Source organism: Nesoenas mayeri, assembly GCF_963082525.1.
Source record: "Nesoenas mayeri genome assembly, chromosome: 23".
In the NCBI taxonomy this organism is placed as follows: domain Eukaryota; kingdom Metazoa; phylum Chordata; class Aves; order Columbiformes; family Columbidae; genus Nesoenas; species Nesoenas mayeri.
The window spans coordinates 6,761,986-6,772,003 of record NC_137574.1 but is presented as its reverse complement, the minus strand read 5'-3'; the positions used below and the strand labels follow the sequence as shown (position 1 = coordinate 6,772,003).

Genomic DNA, 10,018 nt, shown 5'->3' with positions numbered 1-10,018 from the left:
CCCCACCGGTTTCTTGTCTTGGTGCCCCCACAGCCCTCTTCTTTGGGCCTCCCCATTCCATCCTTTTGGGCCCCTCAGGTATCTCCTCCTCAGGATCTCCTCTGTGTCCTATATAGGGTCCCCAAATGCCCTCCCTTTGATGGATGCCAATGCCTTTCTTTCCATCTTTCCCCTCCGTCCTTTGCCTTTCATCCTGTCCACTGCGGTAATGTCCCCAGATCCCCTTCCTTGAACACCCCCTCCCAAACACTTTCCCAATCCTCACGTTTTGTTCCTCTGTTCTCCTCTTCCTCCTGCCCCCACCACCAACCTCACTTGAATTCCCCGTGTCCCCTCCCCTTGAATTCCTTTACCCCCCACTTGCATCCCATGCAGTCCTGTCCCTCCAGCACCCCCAGCCCGGTCCCTTGGGTTCTGCAAGTTCACAACAGTGCCCTGTCTCTGGGTCCCCCTCAACCCCTGTCCTCCTTGGAGGCCCCAAATTCCCATGTTATCCTTTTCCCCGACCCGAGCCCTGGTCCCTGCATGAACAGGTATCCCCGGTGAAACTTGGAGGAATGAGGCTGGGGGGAGCAGAAGGGATTTTCAGGCTCAGATGAGGGAGAATCCACGGGCCTGGGTGGGGCTGGTGTCACCTGTGTCCCACCCACAGCCCCATTTCTCTCCAAGCCAGACCAACCCCTTTCTCTTCTTTCATAGGCATATCCAGGAGCGTTGCTGGAAGCAAGTGGAGGTTCTCTCCTGCATGTAAGTAGTGGGGTGGACTTGGAGGACATCCAGTCTGGGGAACTGGAGGGCACTTTGGTCCTCCCCTCCCTTGCTGGGACTGGGACATCCCAGTGACCACTGAGGTCTCATGGTCTCTCTACAGGGGGGACTCAAACTCGGGCGAGTGAAGAGGGCTGCGGTAGGTGTCACAAGTTCTGCTGGCCCCACACCCTCCCTCCCATGGCCACGAGACTCCAGGGCATCCCAGCGTGACCCAGAACATGCCAGTGTGCGCCAGTACACTCCCATGCACTCCCCGCAGCCCCCCAGAACATCCCTGCTGCCCAGTGTTTTCCCAGGGATGCCCCATTGCCCAGGGCTCCCATTGCATTCCCGTCCATCCCATCACAACCCACTACACCCCAGTGCACCCCAGGATAGCCCAGGACACAGCCCCTTCCCCAGGACCTCCACTGCTTTCTGTGCCACACCACACAAGCTCACGTACCCCATTTTTCCCTGGAGTCACCTTCCCCAAGGACCCCATCGCTTTCTCCTGCCTCCCAATGCACCCAAGTGTGCCCCTCACCCAACCTTTCTCCCCAGCTTCCTCTGTCTGTCAGGGTGGATGATGTTTTGCAGCAGAAACGCCAGGTTCCAGATCTTCCAGCTGTTGACTTGGAATTGCAGGATACGCTGTTGCGACCTCTTGAACTCGAGGTGAGCAGCATCAGGGCATCTCCAGCCCCACCAAGGGTCCTGGACCCCGGGGCATCCCTGAGCTGTCTAGGTGGGCAGAACGTGGATCCAGGACAAGAAAACAGAGGGGACTGTCCATGACCTGTGTCCCAGGCCACACTGTACAGAGCTGCCCCCATGACTTTTGTTGCACCCAGTGGGGCTCTACGGACCCAGAGGGTCACCGTGCAGGCCAGGCAGGGGCTCTGGGGCCATACAGACCCCGAGGATCACCCTGAGGGCTGGGCAGGGTTCTGCAAGATGTAGGGGCATCCCTTCAGCAAAGCTACGCTTGCGTGTGGATGGGTGTGTCTGTGTCCATGTTCCCACTGCTGTGCCAGCACTCGGACGCCTGGGTCCTCTCTGGCCACACCACGGCCATGAGCAGAGTGGCTGAGGGAGCCCAGACACCCGAGGTGTCACTGTAAAGGACACCTCCTTCCCACCTGCCATGTGCCCCCAGATACGGGCAGATTAGGGGAAGGTGGAGTGTTCCCCCATGAGGCTGGAGGAGGCTGGTTCATGAGGACTGGGTTATGGACCAGTTAAACAATCTGGACATCCATAAATCCATGGGTCTGGGTGGGATGCACCTGCAGGTGCTGAGGGAGCTGGCTGAGGTCACTGTTAGGCCACTGTCCATCATCTTTGATAAGTCATAGGAAACGGGAGAGGTGCCCGAGGACTGGAGGAAAGCAAATGTCACTCCAGCCTTCAAAAAGGGCAAGAAGGAGGACCTGGGTATCTACAGACTGGTCAGCCTCACCTCCATCCCTGGGAAGACGATGGAACAACTTATCTTTGGTGCCATCTCAAGGCATATCAAGGAGATTAGGGGTCATTAGGGGCAGTCAACATGGCTTCACCAAAGGGAAGTCGTGCTTAACCAAGCTCATCGACTTTTATGAGGACATAACAAGACGGATGGATGATGGCAGAGCGGTGGACGTGATCTACCTTGACTTGAGTGAGGCATTTGACACAGTCTCCCACAGCATCCTCACAGCTGAACTGAGGGAGTGTGGTCTGGATGAGCGGGTAGTGAGGTGACTGTGAACTGGCTGAAGGGAAGAAGCCAGAGAGTCGTGGTCAATGGGGCAGAGTCCAGTGGAGGCCTGTATCCAGTGCAGTGCCTCAGGGGGCAGTGCTGGGGCCAGTACTTTTCACTATATTCATGACTGACTTGGAAACAGATTATTCGTGGGGCTCTGGTGAGAACCATCCCTCAAGGAACATATTTTGGTGTTGGGGCAGGAGAGGAGCGTGGACGGGCAGCCCGGACCCCTGGGTCCTCTGCCCTGCTCAGGGAGGGGAGGTTGTTCCCTGTACGATGGGCTCAGCACTCCTGGGCTCACAGGAGATGTCACCACCTCCAGAAGCCATCGGCTGTTCCCAAGGCCACCAGTGCAGCAAGACAACATTTATTTGATGCAACCAGTCTGTTACAGCCAGTAATCCTGTGTAAAATCGATGCAAAATTACCACTGTGCTTAATTACAATGTGCCACATTACAATCAGGCCTTGACAAATTTCTCTGTTTTCCCTGAGAAATCACATTTCTGGCACTTCTACCCCCACATCCCAGCTGCAGCGTTTGTTAACACCGGGCAGCTTTGCTCTCCCAACAGCACTTCCCGTCATTCACGCCCAAGCCAACACGTCACTGGAACCTAGCCACGCATTTTCAAACAATGTCCTTCTGGGGTCCAACTGATGCTGGGGTCGATTTTCTCCTGCAGAAATCCAGAAAATTCAGGCAATCCAAGGGAGGTTGGGATGGTTATTTGTTACCGGTCTCAGAGCTCTTGATGGTGACGTTGTTGCATTGCAGAGTAAAAGAAGAGAACTGGAAAAGGAGGTTGAGATTTTACAGGATGCAAAGGCCATCACACAAGAAGTAATTACTGTTCAAGCGGAGCGGTGCTATGAGCTGCAAGATAATGTAGACCGGCTGCTAGCATGTATTGCTAAGGAACAAAAGGAAAAATATGCCAAAAGTGAGTTCTTGTGTTCTCAGGTTTGTACTCTTACCACAAAACACTCTTGGAATCCCAAGGAACGGGATGGAAATATTTGGAGTGGATCCTCAGACTCCAATATTGAGTTTGAACTTGATCCTGACTTCAATGGCAGGGAGGTGGTGGGAGCACAACCCCCATACAAATGATGCTGCAGCAGGAACAAGCAGATGAGGGGGGCAGATCGCACAAACTCACTCTCCGAAGGAGTTAACGGCATTTTCAGAGATCTCTCAGCAGACGAGCGGGGAAGGAATTCCGGCACAGATTTTGCCAGCTTGGGATAGTGGAGCTGTGTCTATCCATTTATTGGCAGATGAACAAGATTTCTTAAGCCCTATAGCCTATGGTGATCAGATACAACAACAATATGCTCAGCTGCAAACTGTCAGAGGTCCGGACAGGCAAGATATTATTGCACCTACGCTATATCAATGTTTGTGTGCAGCCATTTCAACAGCATATGCTGAACCTGTTGAATCTGTGTTGTCCCGTGGAAATTGGTGCACAATGGAGGAAAGTATTGATTTAGTGCGGCAGATGGGGGTGGTGTATGCATTGATTATGGGATCCGATTCGGACAGGGTAGCAGTGACAAGTGCTACAGGTAATGCAGCACTCTGGCAAATGCCTTGAGGGGAACTGGGGCTGTAATTTCAGGACCCTCTGTTTGGGTGGTGGATAATGGAAATCCGGCAACACTGAGCAGAGTTACAGCACAGGTGATGAGAACACCAGTGCGGAATGACTTAGTACAAGCTGGTATCCCACGATCAGAAATAAGCGGGATCATACCATCACAAATTTTTTGCCGCTTGTAAAAGTTAATGCTTATGCAAAAAAGCCAACCAGCCCCAGCCCCCCCGCCCACACTGCACCCACCCTCCACCCCCTGCCACCTCAGTGCAAGACCAGTTTGCCTTTACCTGGCAACAAAAGCAATGTACTAGCCGAGTACTGTCTCAGAGATACAAACACGGTCCCTCCATTTGCCACCAGATGATAGTAGCTGATATAGCACTGTGGTCGGGTATTGTTACTGACTGCCATGAGATTGATGATCTGTTGATTGTGGCAGCGTCACAACAAGAAGCTGAAGCAGCTGCTGAATTTTTGAAGGTGCATTTGCAGGACCAAGGCTGGGCAATTACTCTGACGAAAACGCAGGGCCCTTGTGCCACTGTACTACTTTTAGAAATAGTTCTGCATAGGCAGCTTAGAGAAACACCAGATTAAGTACAGCACACAGTGCAGCAGTTTTCTGCACCAGCTCCAAAAAAACAATTACATGCCTTTTTAGGACTTTTAGGGCATTGGAGCATTTTCATGCCTGGCTGAATAACTTGTGTAATTCCTTGGCAAGATGAATGGGACACCTGATTATTGCAGAAATATGTTTTTTCCTTTTTCTGTATGTTTATTGTGTGCCCCTGTAAATTGCTCTGTGCTACACCTCACAAGCACAAATGAACAACTCTGGCTTCGCTGGCCCCAGCAGAAGCAAGTCACCTGAGCGAGGGGCTGGAACGTATGGGGATATAGCGAAAGATTTGGCGAGGTGATGAGTTAAATGTAAATACACTCCAGTGACTTGCGCCTGCCTGTAAAAAGGGATCGCACAGACACTTTTACAGGCAGCGTGTGACACTGGCTCATTTAAAACATCTCCATCTACAGACACACTCACCCGTCCTGCGCGGCATTCGGAACCTCCTCATCCACCACAGCTCAGGCGGGAACAGAACAAATCCTCCTGCTTTCCCCACACCGAGAGCAGCCAGTTTTCCCTGCAAGCACAACAGCAGCTCGTGCGCTGCATCTCCCAACCACGCTCGTTAACGCAGAGGCTTCGGCAGCGCTAACCAGGACAGTCTGTACTTGCGCAAGTGATGAGCTCGGTCTCAGCACAAGGGCCGGGACGGCTGCAGCACACAGGGAGAGCGTTGTAGCTGTTTCTCCTGGAAGGCAGAGCTGCAGGAAAGGAAATAAATTAGTTTTTCAGGAACAAGAAGAACACATTCAAATCACAAGGGAAAATCTGGAGGAAAACACTAAAACCCCAAGTTTTGCAGGGAGCTGGAAAAAACACCTAAAACCTGTCCCCGGACCCTTCCCTTTTCTGTCTCGCAGACAATTTCTTCACTCATCGACAAGGGCACGTGAACACTCCAGGGGTCTGTCTGTGTGCTGCGGGTAAACACAAACACCACCTTTTCAGCTGGTCCATATATCCCCAGATAGAAGCAAAGGAACTCAAACGCTGTCGCCTGCCAAGAGCTTTGTCACCTCAGAAATTACCTGCAGGGCCCGCTGGACAACTGCAGAGCGGGCGACTCACACACCCTGGGCCACAACCTCGGCTGCCTGGAACGGTCACGGCTCTCTCAGAAATCTGGGCAGGAGTCAAAACCATTCTGGTTCGAGAGCAAGACTGGCTCGAGTTCAAGTTTCCATTCGCATTCTGACACCTGGAAGCTCAATCATAAAGGCTCCACGGGTCCACACCAACAGAGCTCTCCCAAGAGGCACTTCCAGTCATTCACGCCCAGGCCAACACGTCACTGGAACCTGGCCACACATTTTCAAACAATGTCCTTCTGGGGTCCAACTGATACTGGGGTCCATGTCCTCCTGCAGAAACCCACAAAAATCCAGCAATACAAGACGTGCTCCTCTCTGCTCCAACAGCTCTCAAACTCCCACACTTGAGCTTTCATGGCATTGCAGAAATAACAGAACAAACCCCAACGCAAAAGATTCAAGCAGAGCACGCTCCTTAAAAAGCAAATCCCAACACGAGTGCTCATTGCAATCAAAGGAAGCTGGGACACCGCCCTTCAAACGCTCTGGCTGTGCAGCCTGGACGAGACGGTGTCTGCGGTTCAGCAACATCCACGCTCGTCACAACCGGCTGGGGCCGTCACCCCCAAATCTCGGCAGCAGCGATTGTTAACACCGGTTAACAGCTTTGGGTACCCAGGGCTGCCTTCAGCTCACGTCAAAGCGTCTCCTCGTAACGCCCAGTGTGAGCCCAAGAACGACACCTCCCTAACACACACACTGAGGAACCTCAAACAGTGGCCCCTTCTCCATGGGCTGCGTTACAACCTGTGACAGAAAGGGGATTCCACAGCCTGGAAAAGCTCCACAAGGAACGGGAGACTCCTGGGTCTCAGAGTAATTCTAGAGCTCAAGTGGTGACAGACATCAGCTCCAGCTCAGATAATACATGCCAACACCCATCACTGACCCAAGAAGGCAGCTCCTCCCGTCCTGACCGAGGGCTTCAAATCCAACACACTTTGTCCCTCCAACAGGACACAGCTTATTGATTTCTAACACCATTCAACTCTGTCTTCCTCGAGATGAACTAGACACGCATTATACAAGCAACCAAGTCCCTTCCTGGAAGCAGCGGGGCCTTTTGCCTTCTCTTTTCCACCCCACTTTGCAGGAGAAGGAAAACAAACGGCAGCAGAGATGCTGAGAAATTCAACCACCAAATGGAGAGGGAACCTTTGAGAGCGGGAAAACTTACCCGTACAATCGAGAGAGCTACGCTGAATGAATAACACTGGAAACGAATCCTTCTTGTCAGGGTAAGAGTGCACAGCAATTAAAGACCTGCTGAACAGACCCGCCATTCTCAGAAATAAACAACCCCCAAGGCTCGACGAGCCAGGGTTACTGCTCTAAATCCAAGCGCAGCTGCACCGACCTGAGTCAACACGGACACAGTCGCCTCCCTTGTCCCACACGAAGCTGCACAGGCCACGTGCTGCTCCAACAGGAACGTGCTGGGGACACCCGGCTTTCCCACAGCGGCCTCTGCGCTGCCCCCTGCACGGAGCACCAACAGGCCGGCAGTTGTGGGCTCAGCTCCGGCGGCTCCCGGGACCGGGGTCTCCAAGGGCCCGTTCGCACACGGACCTTTGTGCGCGCGCCCCGACCGCGGGCGCTTCTCCCGCCCCCATCCCGACCCGCCGCTCGCCCCCGGACCCGCCGCTCGCCCCCGGACCCGCCGCTCGCCCCCGGACCCGCCGCTCGCGCCCCTGGACCCGCCGCTCCCCCCCCTCGGACCCGCCGCTCGCCCCCGGACCCGCCGCTCGCCCCCCCGGACCCGCCGCTCGCCCCCCCGGACCCGCTCAGGAGCCTCCGCTCGGCCCAGCGCTGCAGCCGGAAATGGCGTCACCGGGACGGGCGAGGCGAGCCGCGCTGCCGGCAGGACCCCGCCAGAGCTGTCCGATCATTCGCCTGACCCGCCACATGTTTATACGGAATCTGGTTGCTCTGAACCATTATTAAAATACAAAAGTCCCCGGCAGCCGTGCCGGCATGGCGGCTCAGTGCAGTGGAAACTCTCTGAGCTGCAGATCAGCCTCGGCTCTCAAACAAACTCCTCGCTGCCCGCTCCGCAGCCGCGGAACCCGCAGCACGGAGCGGCCGCACGTCCCGCGGGCGGACACGGTGTCCGCGGCCGCTCGGCACCGCACCCGCTGGGGCAGCAGCGCTGAGGGCCTGTGGGTTCCGAACCGGAGCGTCCTGTCCTGTCACAGCGGAAAAGTCTCGGCTGCTGAGAACAGGCTCCGTTTTGCAGTCGCTGAAGAGAAGTTTCCGCTCCCTGGAATCTCAGAACAGCAGCAGCTGTAACGAACTGACAGACCGTGGGCCGCCTGCACTTCTCAGTGTCTGTGCTGATCGCTGTTATCCGGTCGTTATTGTGAAAAATGCAGTTGTGACTCGTGCTGAGATGTTTAATGTTTACAGGTATAACCAAATGAGGCACGGACTCTGAACTTGGAAAAGGGAAAGGTGGTTAAGTTCTATGTAAAAGTTATGAAACTTGTTTAGGAAGTTATATTGATAGAGGGAACTAACATTTTAAGGGTTAAGCAACTATATAATAAGGGCCTACTAACAAGCTAACATTTTAAACCACATTATTAATATCTAGTTTAGAGCTGTATGGAACTAATTGTGCTAAAAAAAGCAGGACTTCATTAAATGCCGAGATAAGAAGTTCTACAGCACCAGCTGCAACAAGACAGCCAAGATTTACAGCAAAAAGGGGGCGCCAGTCTGGTTCCAGTCGGTTTGGCAGCTCGGGTTCCAGCCAGTTCCTCCTAAAGAGCCAAAGGTACAAAGTCCACTGTGACGAAGCTGAAGGAGCTTCATCCAAAGACCCCTAAAGACCCTTCCTCAAATTCACCAAGTGACACTGCGCAGGCCAACAGGGGAAGGTCAAGGAGGGGAATATGTAAATGGTTATCTGAGACTCATTTTAATAAAAAGCGGGAAAGGTCATGAATATGTAGAGGCGTTTCTGGGGTCATTATGAATATGTAATACCATACTGTATTTAAGCACGCTTCTTATTGTTAAAAGTATGCGTGTTGGGCGGAGTGAATCCCCCGCGCACGTTTTTACGGAACACAAGGAAATGGATTAAACGTTGTTTATCCATAGAAAAAGCGTAAGTTATTTATTTCATTCTTAATGCCAGAAAGAGGTGGAAAGATAAAGACGACAGGTTGTGCTGCACAGAATTACATCATTTTTGCCAAATAAGGAACTGAAATAAATAACTTACGCTTCTTCTATGGATAAACAACATTTAATCCAATTCCTTAATTGCATTTCTTAAACACGTGTTCATTAGAGCATAAGCAAAACAGCGCTGGGTACGCGGGGGATTCGCTCCGCCCAACGCGCACACCTTTTAACAAAAGAGGTGTGCTTAAATACAGTAAGGTGTTACATATCCATAATGACTCCAGGAACGCCTCTACATATGGTGAAGCACGTGAAGCATCTAACCTCAAAACTTAACTGTACCGCTAAGACAACTCCGGAACCCCTAACACTAACCCTAATCCAACCGTTGCCCTAAACCAAATCCTAAAACTTAAGCCTAAATGTAAACCTAAATACCCAATCCTAAATCTAATCCTAAAATTTAAGGCAAAGCCCTAACTCTAACCCTAAGACCCCTTCCTTACTGGGCGAATGATGGGCATGGTGTTATGAGGTAATTTGTGTCTCAGAAACTCCTAATCCAGGAAAAAGCCTGTGGCTGTGAAGGGGACCATGGGGTCAGTTCTGACTCTGGAGGTGACAGACCAGCAGCAGGGACATGGCTGGGAAAGAACCTCTGCACTAGGACAGGCCCTGTCCACGAAGAGGACTTGGAGATGGGTTGTCGTGTCCATTCTGCCTGAGTACGTGACAGGACAGCAGCTGGTATATGGTCATGTCTGCCAGAGAAGCTGAAAGGCACTCATGGGTTTTACAAGATCACGCTGAGGTTGCTTCTGTGTGGTGAGGTGAAAGACCACAAGAAGCCTGACAGGTTGGGCTCCCTGCTTGAAGGGCAGTTTCTGAGATAGTCGAGCTTTCCATGGTAGTGGGAAAATGCGGGAGAGGGAGAAAAAAAGGCAAGAAGAGCAACTTGGAAGATAGAGACTGAGTATCAGGAGGAAGGAATGTCACTGGAAGGGCAGTGCTGTGGTGCAAGAGGTCGCCCAGAGGTAGTCTGGATCAGCCCATGGTTGTG

The 10,018-nt window shown here is 52.7% G+C and overlaps 1 long non-coding RNA gene across 5 annotated transcripts; it reads right to left on the bottom strand.

The window, feature by feature from the left end:
* Positions 1 to 2,851: 2,851 nt before the first annotated feature.
* Positions 2,852 to 7,436, bottom strand: LOC308048979. 5 transcript variants are annotated; one of them, XR_013923207.1, is made up of 3 exons: positions 5,764 to 7,436; positions 5,153 to 5,652; positions 2,852 to 3,293 (listed from the first exon to the last, which is right to left on the bottom strand). It is a non-coding gene; the product is annotated as an uncharacterized lncRNA (long non-coding RNA). The 5 variants fall into 5 exon arrangements; XR_013923208.1 differs by having other exon boundaries at positions 5,153 to 5,436; XR_013923209.1 differs by having other exon boundaries at positions 5,153 to 6,096; positions 7,004 to 7,436.
* Positions 7,437 to 10,018: the final 2,582 nt, after the last annotated feature.